The sequence below is a fragment of the Drosophila suzukii genome, chromosome 3, assembly GCF_043229965.1.
Source record: "Drosophila suzukii chromosome 3, CBGP_Dsuzu_IsoJpt1.0, whole genome shotgun sequence".
NCBI classification, from domain to species: domain Eukaryota; kingdom Metazoa; phylum Arthropoda; class Insecta; order Diptera; family Drosophilidae; genus Drosophila; species Drosophila suzukii.
In genome coordinates, this window is record NC_092082.1 from 17,965,635 (window position 1) to 17,984,161 (window position 18,527).

Genomic DNA, 18,527 nt, shown 5'->3' on the forward strand with positions numbered 1-18,527 from the left:
CTGGCAGCACATTTTCCCAGTGTTTTGGGCCAAAATTTCATTTGTCGAGCTGCAGTCTGGTGAAAAAACACTTACCTGCATAGTACATATTTTCCGTACCATGGTGAGCAGTAAATCAAGAGTGCCATGAGTCAGCCAAAAGTTGCTTCCTGTCAGCGCACAAATCCCGACCTCCTAGCAGCCCCCAAAAAGTTCCGCTCTTCGAGGAGGTAATATAAAGTATATGATTTTTTTTTTGGAGGGTAACAACTCCCGTTACTTGGTTAGCAGTGCAACATTTCTGACAGTTCTGATACTCTACTGAAATTTATGGGAAAAAGAACAAGATAATTGCATATTAAGTAGCAAGAAATCATATTTTCAGGGGGTTTTTCATTCTAAGAACTTATGTGTGTGTGTGTCCTATTTATATTTTAAATTGTGTATTTCCAATGGTGTCACTTCAGTCAGTTCTAATTAAATGGTATTATAAACCATTAAAGTGCATTTTGTATCATAAATCCTTGAAATGTTTGCCACTTTTGGTAGCAGCTTGTTAAATAACTTCCTCTTGCTGATTTGATATTTATTTAAATTGCGCTTGAGTTTTATTCGTGTTGCATAAACCTACACAAATAATTTCAAGAGCATAGCATCTTCGATATAAGCTGCTTAGAAGCACAAGAAAATCGTTACGCATAAGTTTCTCCTTTAAATGGCCAGCCGGAGAACTTTTGAAGTCCGCCGGAGGCTGTGAGACCGTGACGGATGGCCATCTCTTGGTAATGGATTGCAGAAATATGAAAAACGTGCCGACAATAAAGCGACCCTTTAATGTTTCGGCCATTCCCCGACCAAAATTGGACAGGTGCACAACATAAATATACTTAATATATGTACACAAATTACCAACTAAATTTGGCCAATAAATGCCAAGCAAAATTTCCATGACTTTGTTGCCCATTCTCATTTATAATCTTCGGATCTTATGTTATACAGATGTCTGTGCCAAAGTGTATAGAATGGGTCGTAAAGTTTATAAATACATTTAATTCGATTAAAAGCGAAGAGTTGAAGGCGGCAAAAACCAAGGAAATGGAAAGCATTGCAAAAGACATTTTGCTACTCAAATAGCAGTTAGAAACACTCGCAAAGATTCCTAAAAACCGGTTATCTTTTAGAACTAATGAAGTGGAAAAATATGGGGTAAATATATAGCATGTGCGGGAATATCTTAGTGGCTTTCCTCAATCTGGGACAAAGTATACACTCAGTGAAATATCAACTAGCCAGCGGATGTTCTTGTTTGCATTTGGGTTATGTTTGCGGTGGGTTTTTGAAAGCACAGACAGATGCCCAGCGAGACCAGGATGTGTGTGAGTGGATAGTGGATGCTGCATAGGGGGACGGAGGTCCTACGGCTAATGAATTATTCAGGCGGGTCGTTAGCAGAGCACAATCCCACACGACTCTGCCTAATTACCCTGCCGGGCTGAGAGGCTGGACAGTAAACAAACGCAGCTCCTGTGGCCAGGACTTCTACTTCTGCGGCGGAGCTGGTTCGAGTGGCAGGATGGGGCATGAATGAACGAATGACTGAATGAGTGAATAAGTGAATGAATGAGGAATGCCCCGCATATCTCAAATACGTATCTCGGCAAACTGAGACCGACTGTAATCTCTTCACCGAGATGGTTGCATGTCCGACCATCTGCATTATGCATGAGGTTCACTGCTCCGCATTTAGAACACTCATAGTCTCTGCTCCGGCTGCCAGGAATCGTTCTGTAAGCAAGTGAGAAACTTTTATTTAACAACTTGTCCCTTTTTTACTTGTTGTGGCACTGAAAAAAAATTATGACAAAAGAAAAAGTTTTCAATTCTGGCTAAAAAACTTGTTGGAAAAAATCACAGCTGCTTATATACAACAAAATACGAGCCCATCGTTGATTAAAATTAAAAATGCATAGATATTGTGTATCATTAAACAAAATCTTTGCCAAAAATGGTGCAGTTTATTTAATGGGGTAATGTGATATGCTTAAAATAATACCCTTAAACCTCAAAAATAGTATTAAAAGTGTGTAAAACTCAAAAAAATTAACTTTAAGAAAATAACTATACGTACTTTTTCATACTTCATTCATTCTAAAACTTATTAAATAGTAGATGTTTCCAAGTTAGTTCTAAATTTTTTTTGTTTTCACTTTAAAAACGCTTTATATACTTTTGTTCTGAACCGCAGCTATCCACATTTGTAAAATGTGTTAAATTCAATGATTATCAAAGGCATCGAAATCCTACCCTTCTCAAATTTCATTTGATAATTTAGCTTTCCATTTTCTCAGTGCAGAAAGCTGCATGTCTGCTAATGGCAAATGGTTGCAAAAAGTTCTCGTGACTTCGATCGAGAACAATGTAAGCAGGACTGCAACTGATAACTGCCGTAAAGTTTCCAGACCAAAAGTGTTAGGCACAAACTTTTCTGCTTTTATTTAGATCAAATTGGCAGCAATTCGAAACACTCGCCGCAATAAGTTTTCGGCCGCTACCACACGGTTGCAATTTCAATTTTTGGTTAAAGCCACAGGAACTGCAATTGGTTAAATGCGAACCAATTGTTCACCCCTTTCAGCCAATAAAAATTGCATTATTGTCAAAAATTTAAAAGTATTTGTCAATATGAAAGCCCAACGAACAAAAGTGAAAGTATAACTTTTGTTTTCCAATCTATTGAGTTGATACCTAGTTTTGGTTTTTGCCATTTCCATCAGATTTTTCCCCTGAATGCCACAATAAATATAATTAAATTTCTCTATTTCTGCTTTTGGGTTTTATTGCTACTCGTTAACCTTTTATGTACTTTGTTTTATTCCCCAATCGAATTTGAATTCGCAATCCGCATTTAGGCCAAATGGCAATGCATTTGCCATTTTGCAGGCCCTCCAATCAATCACACTAAAAGTGCATAATGGTGTTGTAAAATCAAAGAGTCTGATTAAAGCGATACCAAGGGCATAAATATCGAGAGTTCGGCAAACATGCCACGCCCCCATCCATTCACGGGGGCGGTGGAGTGTATGTGTGTGTGTGGGCGGATTTAACGGCTACAATAACAAGGACTTTGGCTGCTTATCAGACAGACACCCACACCCACACCCCCGAATAAAGGGGAATAACATTATTTCAATATGTACTTACACTCGATGCGAAATGTTTTTGGCATTGGCTGGCAATAAAAAAATTATTGCCTGGCATTTACTTGTTCACGCGATCGTCGCAGTCCTCGAAACCGTGAATCGGGGATTTTAAGTGTTATGAAACATGTGTTCCCTTTGGCAATTGCAAGGGGATTTGGCGCCCCCGATGTATCAAGAAGTTAAGGAGGGGTTAAATCTAGGGATTTGGCAGGGTCTCGTATTGTCTCATCTCCTGAATTCTAAGAAGAATATATAATATAAAACAATGTTCCATGCTTATTGTAAAATGTATCATCTTATTTTAGTAATTTGTTATTCTTTCTTATAGAATTTATTAATTTTTATCTCATCTTCTTAGTTCTAAACAAAATCTTGTTTAAAAATGAATAATATCAAATAAAACTCCATGTTAGTTGTAAAATATTAGTTATTTATTATTATTTTCTAATATAAAATATTTTTCTTAATTTTGGTTAGGACTTCCCCTTTTGACCACGCCTCTGGCTGGCATAAAAAGTACATTTCCCTGAGAGCTTTCGCACTTAAGGCTAGGTATATCAAATCGTCTTAATGCTGTCGGCAGATGCCGAATAAGCCAACTTGAATGACAGACAGATATTTGATGTACGAATGTGAATGTCTGCCTGGCTGGAAATAAACGCGTTTAATGAAGTTCCCCTTGGCCAAATGGCACAACAGGAAGTCTCTAATTGATGCCTGAATACGTTCTTGTGTGCCGCCACTTCATGTGGTAATCGATAGTGTGGCAGCTGCCTCACAGATTTCCCACAGATTTTCCATTTATCTGATTGGCTTGGGTTGGGGAAAAAGGAGGCAACTGCAGCGGGGGGAGTTGATTCGAATTTCTGCACGTGGTATTCAAGATTGAAAATCATTTAAGCCCCAAGAGAAATTTAAGATATCTTAAAATTTAAGTAAAATATATTTAAAAAGTTTGTTATTTTATTTAGTTAAGAATATACATATTATATGTTTTAAGAAAGATTTTCTTGCTTTTAAGTAAAAATTGTTTTGTATCTTAAGCATGAATGCAAGTCTCTCTTTAAATGTGACTGTAAATATTTAGTAAAATTTAGGGATAATATTTTTCCCACTGTATTCCACCATTTCACCAGTCCCCTGATGAAAGCAATCCAACCAATGCAATTACGCCTTTACTTTCGCACTCAATTCAAAGTGTTTGGGCGGAAAGCCAGCCATATATATGTGTGGCCTGTGTTTGGCTGTTAGAGTACCGATTCCCACATGGTCATCGGGCAAAACAAACAACAAACACGGCCATTAGGGGGCGGCGGACAGGAAGAAGGGTCCTGGACTTGGCCAATTAAGCAATTACGCTAACAAGCTTTATTATGTTGGGTAAGCAAGGCTGAAACCAACAATGGCGCCCCGCCCAGGAAACTAGCCAAGGTGTTGAGCAAACAATTAAGACGGAAACTAGAAAGCAGGGGGATGCCATTCCGATTCCGGCCCCACTTTGAGTCCGGCTCCAAGTCCTGGCCAGGACATCTTTTCCTGGCCCTCTCGAGCGATTTTAAAGTGCGCCAGATTAGGTGCTAAGAACAGCCTGTGGGAAATTTATGAGCAAAAAGTTTACTTTTCCTGTTCGCCCGTCGGCATAAATTATAGAAAACAAGGGACCTTCCGTCGGACCCCCAAGGAGTTGCCTGTCCGCAGGGAAAAATGAGAAAAAAAGAAAAACTTTCGACACATTGAAATTGATGGTCATAAATTTTATTGACTTGTTGTCGGGCTGCTTGGTAAAATGAGTTTGGCTATATATGTGCGGGCGTGTTACCATCAGTCCATTGCCGCTTTTTATGTGGTAAGCGATTATGGGGCACCCAGACATGTTGAACTAGGCTTAGCTAAACAGTCCAGGCGTTTAACTCACTCATCCAAAGTGCCCTACGACAATTACGACCATGTCGGGGTGACTCTGGCCAATGGGTTGTGTGTACAACACTCGCATATACTATATATTGCCATGTCCGGCACGTAGAGCTTCCCGGTTTTCCGAGGCAGCCGCCGGAATTTCTAACTGACTTGACAGCCATTCGATTTACACTGGCTGGAGCGGTTGATCAAATTAAAGGATTTCCCAATATTCATATTTCAATTTAGACGCAGCGAGCAGCCGGGGAAAATGATTGGCGAGCAAGTGGGAAGGAAAACCATTTTATTAGAAGACTTGTTTAACGGGGGAAAATTTTAAAACGAAAGTGTACCGATTTATTGCCAGCAAAACTTCTTGAAAATGCAAAAATGAAATTGATTTATTCCTTATGGAACTTTATTAAAATTTGTATGCAGCAAAATTGATTTAGTTTACTTTATATAATTCGATTTAGTTATATTATATTCGTTTTAATTATATTTCTTTGAAATTTGGTCACACAAAACAGAACTAATTTCAACATATTGGCCAGGTTAGCCGTCCAGTAAAAACCACAAATTAGTTGTTTTTTCTGGGAAAATTAAATGCTAATTTGATAATGCAATTAAAACTATGTTTACAGTTTGTCTAATTCGTAATCAGTACCCACAATTTTTGGGCTGTGACTAGTTCGAACGGATTATCTAGCGTCGGTGGTGTAGTGGTTAGCATAGTTGCCTTCCAAGCAGTTGATCCGGGTTCGATTCCCGGCCGACGCATTAAATTTTTTTTATCACAATTTTTTTTTATTATAATTTTAATATAAGTCTTTATTTCATAAATATTATTTAGGTTTTAAAAATTATTTTAGGCACCTAACCCTTTTTAAGTTTTAGTAGCATCAACACAGTTAGGAAGTAATACCAAATTGATTTTGTTGGTTTTAAAAATTTTTTTCTCTGTGTGTATTCTCGTTTTGGTGATTTAAAAAAATGCATTGAAGTGCTAAAGGTTTCTATTCGTAAATAAAATCAAAAATTAGTTTTAAGTTATATTTTTGCTTTTATTTTTTTTTTTTTAGCAAATATTGGTAAAAAAAACATATTAAAAAGTAAGTTAATCCAAAAAAATATATATTTCTCGCAGTGTCCAGCCTAATCGAAGGCAAGTGCGGCAGAATGTGCGATGGCTTAATGTCTTCCTGCATTCTGTCTTTGTTATTGATGAAAATTGTCTATAAAAGCGAGCCAAGTTTATGCCCCATTAAATGCCATAAAAGGCGTTTGCCATGACTTGTATGTGCGGAACGTGGCAGCCACTGGTCAGGTTGGACTGCCTTAGCAGAGGCAGATATGTGTGCTGCCAGCCAGCCGTATATATATGTACCTAATTTATGCTTGAAGTTTTCCTTTTGATCCCTGATCCCTTTAGGATAGGGGAAAGTCCTGGCACTGCCCCCTCCCCCCCTTTTCTCCGCCCGTGTTGACAGCAGAGCTTAGCGCCACTTAATATGAGCCAAAGGCAATATTAACTTGACAGTGGCTCATCCTCAACCAACTGGGAAATCGGCTGTGGGTGTGGCCTCTGGAACTCTGGTGCTGTCTTTATTAGCTGCTTTATTAACAGTTAATTAAATTTTGTGTTTAATGATTGGCGAGACACAAGTCGAGAGGGGCTCCCTTCCAGAGGGAACCAGAGCTAATATTAAAAATGCTTGCGGCTTGGCATTTATTAAAGTTCCCAAAAAGGCAATTTCTAAGCTAGGCAAGTGGCGTTGCCTAGGCTGCCAAGCCAGCAATTACGAGTTTAATGAAACGAGAAATGCCTTTTATAATAATTGGCCAAGCAAAAATGCCAAAACACAAGCCAACAAACAGTTTCGGCACGAGTAATTTTCAGGATAATAGAGCAGGAAATTTGTTTTGATGGACCCAGGCTTTCAGTTTCCAGCCACCAGTTCCCAGCTGACCCTATGGTTTTTCTGGTTAGGACTGTCAAGACGCCAACGAACATGACATGGCCCAAAAATCCCTTAGAAAATAACTGAAATCTAATTACACATTCTGCACAGAATTTCTCGCATGCTCCCCGGATTGGAATTCACTCTTTCATTCCCATCTCAGGGGGTGCGAGATGAGGAGGCTTATGCTTTTCAAAAGGCTGAAATACATAATTATGCAGCTCAGAGTCTCGAATGACAACCGTGTAAAAACATGGAACCCCAAGGAAAAAAACAAGGAAAACAGGACAGCCAAACAAACTGAGCAGAGGCAGCCAGGCGTGGTAATTGGGTCGGAGTAGGAGTCGAAGTAGGAGTCGGAGTGGGGGAGATCCCGGGGAGATCCTATGTATATTCCTGGTAGAGGCTACCTGGACTAACTGGGAGTGTCTAGGAGGACTCCTCCTGTCAGCAGGTGGCGTTGCCAGGGACTTAAAGGGCGTCAAGAAAAAGTTTGCTTGGCTTGAGAGCCTGTCATCAGCGAGGGGAATTTTTCAGCCATTTCTTAATTTATGAGCGAGCGAAAGCAAACAAAATCTGAATGCTAAAAAAATAAACAATGTCGGTGGGCCTCTGAGATCCTTTTGCGTTAAAGAGTTTGTGCTTTAATGCTTTCGCCTGGCAAAAAAGTGTGTTTTTTCCTTGGAAAAAGTAGTAAAAGCCACGAAAAACTTTCATGTGAGAGAAAAAGCAGCAATACAAAAAAAAACTAAAAAGAAAAGGAAATCCTGGCATGGGAGGCACAAAAGACGCCTGAAATATTATCATAAATGTGAACACGGTTGGGCTTTTATTCTCTTTGAGTGGGTTGAAACAAGCGACTTTTTGATGTCCTGTAAAAAGTATAACAAAGTGGAAGTTTAAGAAGTTTACTTATTAAAAAACTATAATTATAATTAAAGTGTTAAGCAATTTGTAGTTTAATAGGACCATCCAACTAAACGCAAAATCTTTATAAAGATATACATTTTAGCAGCAATGAATCCCTAATGATTAAGTGGGTCATAGGAAAGCAAATATGGCTGAACAGCAGAAAATATGTCACAAAATAAATAACTCTCAGAGAAATATAATCTAGCTTATCACAATTCCTGCATTTTGGCATATTTTTGACCAATCTCTAAGCCTCAGCTTTCCAGCTTGTTATGGTCCAAAACCTGTCCACAAGACAGAAAAATCCTGACAAATTTCTGCTCCATAATTCATGGTGCACAGGTATAAACAAAAACCTGCCACAAGGCATGAAAATTCCACAAAAAAGAGACATGTCATCAGAAAAGCTTGGCTTGGAAAATTCTCTGCTTTTTCATCGATTTTTTCTACTTCACCGGCAACCGAAAATTGTGTGTTTCGCAGCTGTGATTCGGGTCATTAAAGACGTTTTTCATGAGGAAATTCTAATTAAAGTCTTGGCCGAAATCAATCACATTAAAGCAACAAACTTGCGGAAAAAAATAATGAATAGCCGAGGTAAACGAAGAGGAGGAAATCCCTGCCCATTAACATTATTTTAATCAAGAAAGCTACACCTTGAGCTGCGATTCTGATTGGAATCGCAGCCAGACAAAATCCAACTTGTGGCACAAAAGCAGGGTTTTTCTTGTTCCTTTTTTATCTGAGACGACATGGGGACGACCTGCATGTCATTAAGCCACAGGCATCTTCCCCTACAAGTGACAGGAAAAATCATCATTCATTTTCATCGGGTTTCTCCGTCAATGACAATCAAGCTGAGTGGGTTGTGAAATTGGGCTGACAAAGAGCGTTTCGATCCAAATCAATCGGTATGCAAGTTTTAAATCAGATGTTATTCAGTACCCTAAAGCGAGATGGATGTGGCAACCTTGATGGATTACCCTTCTTGGGGTTTAATTAGAAACGGTTCCTGAAACCGGGTAGACAACTTTGGGTGTGCTTTAAAAAAGTATGGTCTTTAAAATTAATCGATAATAGGCTGCACGGGACTTCAAAACATTTTTCACATTTTAAAGCAAAGGGTTTATATATATTAAAAATAGTAACCCAAATAAGTGGGCCTTCTTTAAATAAATGTTATCCTAAGGCTTAGACAAACAATGTGATAATTTCTAAAATTTACATAAAACAATTGCTTTAACAAGTTACACATTTCTTATCGGGAATTTTCTATTTACTTTATTGTTTCGGGGGTTTACTGAACTTGACTTTCTCCCATTTTTTTCGGCTCCTGACTGGCATTCCATTTTGTTTTGATTCGCGTGTCGGACAGCCATGACAATTACCGTCCTACGTGCCCGGAATATCAATAAAATATACGTATTTATATTGGACCTCTAAACCAGAAAGCGATTGCCGTTTGACAATTTCCGACCTGCTCAACTTATATATTATTTAAACGGCAAAAATGAATTAAAATTAAATTTTCTGCTTTTATCCCAGCGCATGTGCCACTCCTCTCGAAAAAAGTCCACCGCAGGCAAATTACTTTTATAAACTCTCTGACAAACCGCACAGCCAGCCAAAGTCCTTCAAAATTCCCTCGGGAGACCGCAGTGGGTATTGTGTAAGGGGAAAAATATTTGAAAAATTTAATTTTGTCTAAAATGTACCAAGTAGACGAAACAAATGTGGAAAAAGTATCTCCCCTTGCCCCCCTTTAAATTGCTGTCTTCGCTTATTGCTCTCATAATACTGTCTAAGTTCAAGTTAATATTTTGAATAATGCCACATCGTTTGAGCCTCTAAGTGAGTCCCAGCTCGCAGGATATTTATGACTACAGATACATCAGCGCCAAAAGCAGTGGGGATACAATCCCCAGCGCCAAGAAACCGTATCACACTCTCCAGAGCCCTTCGAAATGGTCCGTCATTTCTCTTGGCCCTAAGTCGCGCCTTTTGTCCATTATTGTCAGCAGAGTGGCGTGAAAAATACTGAAAACAAGTTGCGAAATCAGGGTCACAAACGACTGTTTGACAACTTTGTTAGCAGGAAAGTAAAAGGGTGCTCTCGAGATAAAAACTGAATTTATTGCCGGTCTAGGGAACAACGGTGCGGATTCCAAAATAGAACTAATGTTGAAAAAACGAATTTTATGGGGCAATATACTAAAAAGTCTTACTCAAGTAATACCTTTTAGTATTTAGGATTTTTTTATAATTCATTTTTATTTATTTGATATATGGGTTCCTCCATTTTTTCTATGAAGTTATAGTACGCAGATAATTTATTTATATCTTAACCTAATAATTCATAGGCAAATTTCTCTTCCAAAATGTTATCCCTCTCCATTTATCACGTCGTCGGTACTTTATATTCAGAAATAATTTATAAGCGGGATTACCCCGAAATAGAATTACATTCAAAGTGCAATGCCCTAGGTGGAATATTTTAATAAGCCGATGGCTCAAGTGCTCAGACCTCACTTAACCCTGCGACTTGTGGACTTGGCATAAGGTCACTGTCCATGGCTCCGATTTGAGTGAGCAGAGTTTCCAGGCAGATTTGCATGGACTTAACCAGTATTGAACCCTGTCGACCCGGCCTAAAAGCGAAGCTCCCTTCCTGGCAGCAGTAAATATTTGCATGCCAGCTGTCCACACACACTGACTTGGGAATCCTTTTTTCGGTGTAGAGATTTTTCACCCACATTCCAAGGGAGGGCTGCTCTTTTTAAATCTATTTTAATGTATGCAGCAATTAAAAATACATCAGTTTACTTTGGGGCGCCTTTGACAGCATCCACTTCCTGGCTCTGGTGCTGTCATTTAACGCGCCATTTTGGGCTCATTAAATTTCATTGCGTTAAATGTTCCCAAGCCGTGCATACGTTGAGTCATTTTTTTTGTATTATTTTAACTCCTGGCATAATTTAAACATCAAATAAAAGTAATGAAGTGCCGAGAGGCCACGGCACCGAGTTGATAACATTCCATTACACGGTGATGTCAGTGCGACACCTTCATTTACATAAAGACCTACACGTGTCGGCGACTGTCATTGAACTGTCATCCGATACCATTTCGAGTCCTTCCTCCTTTCCATCTCGTTCACTTCCTGTTTTGCCTAATTACGCCCTGTGCAAAATTCATTAAATGCCCCGACACCCTAATCAGCCTGTCTGTCTCTATGTCTGTGGGCTAAATTTAGTCCGCATCGCAATTCATTAAAAAGAACATCCTCCTCGCCGTTGTTGGGTTGTCGAGGCGAGGTCCTTGGAATCTGCGTAGTTGTCTGCCTGTGGAGCCTGTGGCATCCTCTCCACAAACTTGACATATGTACTGGGGCCACAGAGTTTGTTTATGTCGCCATCTAATTGCGGCCAACTTAAAATCCACTTGAGTCACGAGTACTTGTAAAGGACAAGATATGAGCAATCAACAGTACAAGTACTCAGGTCGAGAAGGGCAAATATATTTCTCACTCCGATTTGCAGACCAAATCGAACCAGACAAGTATACAATACATCAATTATGGATTAAAATGTGTTTTTTGTCTCTCATAATAACATTGAATTAAAGTGTTTTCATAATAAATGACCGACACTTTAGTGAATGAATAATAGAAAGCACTGTCAGTTCAATTTTCTTTTAGTTATTCTTTCGCTTCTACACAGAAAACATTTTAAGCTTTCACTAAATAGTGCTGATATTATAAATATATTTAATTTCCCCACTTGCATTTCCTTCTCTTTATTGATTTTTTTATTGCTTTGTTTTGCCCAATATTTTATTGCCTTTCCTTATTTGTTTTGCCGAAACAACTTTTTGCAACTAGGCTAAGCAAAAAAGAAGGAATATACCACGGCAAAACCATCTCAGAACCAATAAGAACAATAGCAGGGCAATAAAAGAAAACTTTTGTTTTTGGGGACACATTTTGGTAACATCTAGGAGGGCACCGAGCGCCAAAGTACAATCATTAAAATTAATTACACAAACATTAATGTGCCGCTGGCAATTAGGGTCCAGACCGACGGAGGTGAACCTGGACCCACCCGAGATTCTACAATTTCCGCCTGCCTCCTGTCGAGAACTACGATTGGCAGACCACAACCAAGTAATTCCTTAACGCACCCCCAACACTCACAGAAAAAGTTCAATTTAAAATTAAATCTTTTATTACCTTCACTAATTATGCTTTCTTTTTTGGTGATATTTAGATGATATAATTTATTTAGAAGAAAGATTTATTAAGCCCTTAAAAGTAAAAATAAATATTGTCCCTGCATTTTGAAAATTCTGAGCTAAGATCGACGATTTTTTTATTTTTAGAATGCATTCCTGAATGAAAAAAAAGCTTACTTTATTTGAAAAAATCATTTCTAGTTCCTAAGAAAATATTTTTAACTAAAATCATATTTTCTAAAATTCAGGTAGAATATTTTTTTTCAGCTTAATGAACTTTGTCATAAATTATTTTTACAAATATTAAAAAAAAATTTAATTTTTAACAGGATTTTTATTTTTTCACAGTGCACAAACGCACACAATGATGCCCGCAGAACGCCCACAAGACACACACAATCACAGTCGACAATAATGAATACTTAATAAAGCGGCATTCAAGGTGGTCGGACTTTCAGTTTCAGTCGACGACAAACAAAGGCGGCCAGCAGGCCAAAGACCATGGCTAAGGCTGCGGGCAAAGTTTACCTTTGTTTGGACCCACTTGTCCACCTCCACTCGGTATTCCCTATATTACAGTCCTTGTTCGTTCCGCCCCTTTTTCGCTGTTTTTGTTATTCTTTCTCCTTGTTAGGCGGGAAATTTTATTTCAATTATCAACACCCAAGCGAACGGCATTTAGCATTCAAGTCGATTTCATTTGTCAGCAGCAACCTCTCGTTAAAGGACCGAAAAACAGATGGGTTTTTCGCAATCGATTCAGACTAAACAATTACAGAAGCAGCTGTACGCTTTATATAAAAAATGGAAGAACGAATAATCCGCAAATCTATTGATTAAAGTCATAAAAATAAATGAGACTCGTTGAAAGCCACAAACGCATAACAATGATTGATGGCATTTATTTTCAAGTAGTGTTGTGGGAATCCCTTTACAACCTACGAACTAATAAAGCTGTCAAAAAATATAGGAAAGTCAAAATATTATTTCCAATACGATTCCAAGATACCCTTGGTAGTAATTTTTTTAAAGTAGCTTATTCTTCGGTACATTAAACAACCACATAGTTATTGGCCTCCTTCATTGTCTAAATTCCTAACATCCTTTACAAGGGTATAGAAATACAATTAATAAGTTGTCACAAAATAAATACCAAATCCACGCCCACTACAAATTCGAGTTTTTAATTAAATAATATTTCCCGAAAATATTTCTTCCCTCACACAAAACACTCATATGGTTTCTGCAAATTGATAGCCTCATCACAATATTAAATCGATACACTCGCTATGTGGGTAGATAACCACAGTTTATATATTACTTCAGTAGAATATTTCCCAGAATTTGCATTGTAATTTTAATTACATTTTACAACTGTCAAGGGGAGAGTACCATTGGTTATGGTAGCGAAATTCAAAAAGTTGAATTATTAAAAATTCATGGTAAGCAAAAACAAATTAAGCGCATAAAACCCAACTTTTTTGTTGGCTAAATGTGATGGGATTTCTGGGAAAAACAAACAAGAGTGTACATTCAGTTTTGAATTTCCCTTTTAATTGGATTTAATTCCGATTCGAATGTTTTTGAAATTTATTTGGTTCCATGAATGTTGAGTAACCATTACATGCACTGTACTCCCCACACAAGTTATAATTGAGTTGATTAAACAATAAAGGGCGATTAAAGTGGCCCGACATGCAAGCCACAACACGTCATCGCTGCGTATACGTAATGTGAATGCATATTACTGCGAAGAGGGAAACGAGAAAAAGTAAGGGGCATTAACTGTATCATGCAACAAGTGGTTAATACTAATTAGGACTTCCCGGGGTGGGCATAAAACAAGGACATGCCGATGGCAATGACGACGACAATAAGGATGTGGATGTTTTTGTGGATGTAGATGTCGACAAAGACAGGCGAACAATAATGGAAGCTGGGTCCAGGCTCAAATATTTTCTGCAATCCGATGCCTCTTTAATTAGGCAGACTACTGGAGCCTGGTGTTGACCATGATTACGCACATCTGGGAATTATTTTAGTACAGGAGAAATTGGTATATTCAAATTTGTGGTTCACGTAATAAATTCACTAAAACTCGTATTTCACAATTCCTAATAACTGGGTTCATTTTTAGTTAAGATATTTATTATTATTCTGTTTTAAAGTACATTTAATACTAAGATTTTACCATAACTAATATCTGGGTTTCATTATGATATTTATTAATATTTTATTATAAAGTACATACGATTTATGATTATTTTTGTATCACCTTAGATACATATATAAACGCCATAAAATGTACAGTTACCATAGGTTTTCCCCCATATTCGGTACCCACTGTGTTGTCATTAGATCGAAATACTCACTTTGAGACTTGAATTTCTCTATTAAGCCCATTCAAAGGCGATTTGCGATTTGTAGACGCAAGATGGCAAACAAATTGGCATAAGCTGCTTGCATGCGAAGAGGTCTTACGACATTCTACGGGCTTGACAAACGTGGGCGACATATATTCACTAAGTAGGCTGTGCTATTTTTCCCAACGAGTGGGTAGGATATCAATAAAGCATCAAGCTGACAATTTCTAAAAGCCCAACGACCCTTAAAATGTCAAATTATTATTATTATTATGTGTGTGTGAGTCTATCAATCTGTCATTTCTGAAACCAATTTTAAACTCTTTTCTTCTTTGTGCTTTTACAGATATTCGAAACGCATTTCTAGGCATCTTTGAGGACGGAGTTTTATTGAATTGTGCCAGTAATTCAAGCCAAAATAATGCAGGGAAATGTCAGCTGGATCTCGGAAGTCCTTTTGTAAACCACACTCAACATGGATGAGCAGAAAAATGCTGATAAATGGCAAACCAAGTGACAACGATGTGGCAAGTGATGGAGAAGGGGAGGTTGTCTAGCAATTGGCTGAAACAGCTACACAAGTCAATGATATCAGATGTATATATATAAATGTTCTATGGGTGTGACTGGGTGGGGTAATGGGGGTTCTGACGTGTGTGTGTGTGTGGGGGGGGGGGCCTGGGGCAGAACCGCCTCTTTATACTTTATACTGCTATTTTTTGCCGAATTTTCCGTTGCCATTCAGGCCGCGACAATTGCCGGGCCATTTCGCATATTTACAATGCCTCGAAGGGTGATTCCAGCCGCTCTCCGAAGAACAGTTTGCCTTTGTCGCTTTCAATTTGTACCTAACAACTGTCAGACATTTGTCGTTTGGGCCTGGCTTTCGCCAGTCACACGGAATTAAATTTCGAGCGCTGGTTTTTCGGCCCAATTGTGTGGAAATATGTCAACTCAAGGCCTCCCACCTCTAACTCGTTGTTGGCCCTGCAGAACAGAAGAAAAATAATTTGCTCGACTTGAAAAAAGCAAACATTTCCACGGCTGATGGAGCACCATAGGGCCAAAAAAAATAAATAAAACCTGGCATGAGAAAGCTGACATTGATGAGATTTGCACGGGCCAACAGAACCAGATCGATGAATTTACGAGTATTGAAGCTGACTGACAGCTGGCATGGCCAAAAATTCGCCAGCAGGCATTCAAAAAAATAGTAACTCGAAACGTCATGATAGCATATTTTAACCCCCTTCTTAATTCCGAAAATGGAACAGAAAAATAGGTTTTATCAATTTAATAGCTGTCATATTCACCTGTATATTTTTAATACATTACAAATCATTTTAGTTCCAGCAATATCAGTGCGGTTATAGCTAAATTTAAGGCCCACGTGTGTGCATAATAAAATAACTAACTTTAACTGCTGGCAGACGAGGGCATAAAACTATTTTATCACAAAATATTTCATAGCAAATAAATGTGTCAGGTGTAAGACAACCGACGAAGCCATTTTTATATGTGCTCGACAAGCTTGTAAAGTGTTTTTGAGCCTAGGCATAAATATAAAAAATATAAATTGGCATTAACATGTAAGCGCATCAAATGCTTAAAATAAATGGAGTACGGAAATGGGATGGCAAAAATATGCAGACCCAAAAACCAAAAGTACGCAAAATTGTGTTGACCATGAGCCCCGCTTTTGAAAGTTTGAGTCTGACTTGAATTAGGCTTTCGAAAACATGTCACATGCTTTGGTGTACTTTTGGTTTTTCCTGCTTTGAGATCACATGTTTCCACTGCGTATACGTAATTATAGTTATTCTTAGTCAGTGTTTTACTATAGTAAGTTAGAAATTGCTGAGATTTAAGGGAATACTCATTGATTGATCGATAAAATAAAGGTAATTCAAGATGGCATTAAAATACGAAAGGGTCTCATCAAAGTCTTAAGAAAACCCAATAAAACTTAAATAAATTAGTATAGAACAATTTTATGAATTCTAAGCTACAATTAAATGTTGGCTGTTGTATCAATGTATTACGAACGAATTATTTAAGCTATGGAAACTTGGAAAGGCATTTTTATAGATAAAAAATAATTATATGCGTAGGCTAAATAAATTATAAAAATATTCTTAGCATCATACAAAAATCATAATAGCCAAAGTGAAATTCAATTTAAGCTAGGTTTTAAAATATGAATGAATATGGTTTAAGCTTAGGTGGTATATCCATGAAATTTTTAGAAATAAGTAATAGTATCTTAAGAAAAATGTTGTTGACTCAACACCCACTAGTTAAGGGTTGTGTTTGTAGCATGTACGCGTTAAAAAAAAAGTGCACAATTGGAAATTACAAATTTAAATTAACAGATCAATGTGGAAATAAAAATATTAAAGCTACGTCATATTGCATGTTAAAAAAAGAAATTGAGGATTAAAACTAATATCACCAATGAGACACAGCTGAGTATTAAAACTAAAGTAAAAACTATACGCAAGTAGCAGAAAAAGATGATTTAAAATACGGATTACCGACACACGAATAAATAATGGATGTTGAAACAAGAGAGAGGCTGTTTCAATGAATGAGGGGGTGAATGGTATACCAAAGTATTTCCATAATATACTAATTTTATAAGAAGGAGGATTGCTCCATCTTCTCAGCGTGTGACAAAGTTGCCTGCCCTGCTGGCATGCCTTGATCAAATAAACCAACAAATGACAAATAGGACAAATGTGCAGACGGGCGATTTGTCACTAGGTAATTTATGTACCCAGTTGAGGGTCTTTGTGTAGTCAGGATCAGGGGATCAGGGAGGGGGTGCGGGTATTAACCCTCAACTGGGTCAACAGCCCTCAACATTCATCCCATTCCGCAGGTGCATCAACAAACACAAGGTGTGCTCCTGGGCTTCAATTAAAACGCTGGCATGCCAAAAGTTCGACGAGAAAGTTCATAACCGGATCGAACATTAAAGAACAAAAAGACAATATGGGGAAAAGTTTTTTTCTCCAACGCTGGTAAAAGTTATGCTGCTCAAGGTATTCCGAATAACTTTGCCAACGCTTATTGAATAAGTAAAAACTACTGCATAAATTCTGAAGGATCTACTCGGAGGATAAACTACTTATATGGGCACTTAATTGATTAAAGTTAACTAGGCTAACTTAGAGAAATTTTCTCGTAACACAGCTTTGTCGTCTTTAAATAGCCATTTCCATCAATCACTTAACAATTTATAATTCAAAAAGCAAAAACCATTGACAGGCATTTAAACTTTAATTTGCATTAATGCCCGTACTTGCGCATTTATTGCGCAATTATCAACTGAATGGCCTTTTGATTTTGATGATTACTGCTCGGCATTTGTGCTTAAAGCCCTGGTTAACCGCAGCCACCCATGGCAACATGATAATTTCGCAAATATTGTCGATTTGCGGAAATATATCAAGGTTTGATGGAGTAGTTAATAAAACGCGGAATTCGGTTCCAACGGTGACAAAACAGTGAATGGACAAATATAAATTCGTTTACGTTGCTAATCGAATTACTCCCCATGGCGCTGCCTAATGAATATGCATTATTTGAACTCAAATATATGAATTAATTACGAGCATTTCGGTTAAGAGAATAGGGCTTCTGAATCAAAGCCAATCCGATGGCGATTGTGGCCTGTCACATTCCGAATAAGATTGCTACATTTTGCTGGCATCTTGTGCCGACTTACTGGAACCCATTTCAAAATAGCTTTCGGGGAAGCAAACTAATAAACTGTCCGGACCAGAGTACTTCATCCAGCCGGAGGCCCCTGTCAAGTTGTGCTTTACCTGGCCTGCAATTTAATCGTTACGAATGTGCGGTCGTAAGTCATGTTCTCGGACCCACTCTCCACTCGAAACCCAACAGAATCCCTGGCAGCGGCATCGACTTAAGTGACATTATTTGGTTACCCATCCCGAGGATGGAAAATGTGGATATATGTA

At 38.0% G+C, this 18,527-nt stretch overlaps 1 protein-coding gene and 1 non-coding gene across 2 annotated transcripts in view; both read left to right on the forward strand.

Annotated features, from left to right (window-relative positions):
- Positions 1-17,108, forward strand: part of sNPF-R (short neuropeptide F receptor) — a 33,930-nt gene extending 16,822 nt beyond the window's left edge. The window contains exon 3 of the mRNA XM_036815808.3: positions 14,888-17,108. The gene's annotated coding sequence lies outside the window, so the exon portion shown is untranslated. The remainder of the gene's footprint in view (positions 1-14,887) is intronic.
- On the forward strand, positions 5,784-5,855 carry TRNAG-UCC (transfer RNA glycine (anticodon UCC)). The gene has a single exon. It is a non-coding gene; the product is annotated as a tRNA-Gly (tRNA).
- Positions 17,109-18,527: the final 1,419 nt, after the last annotated feature.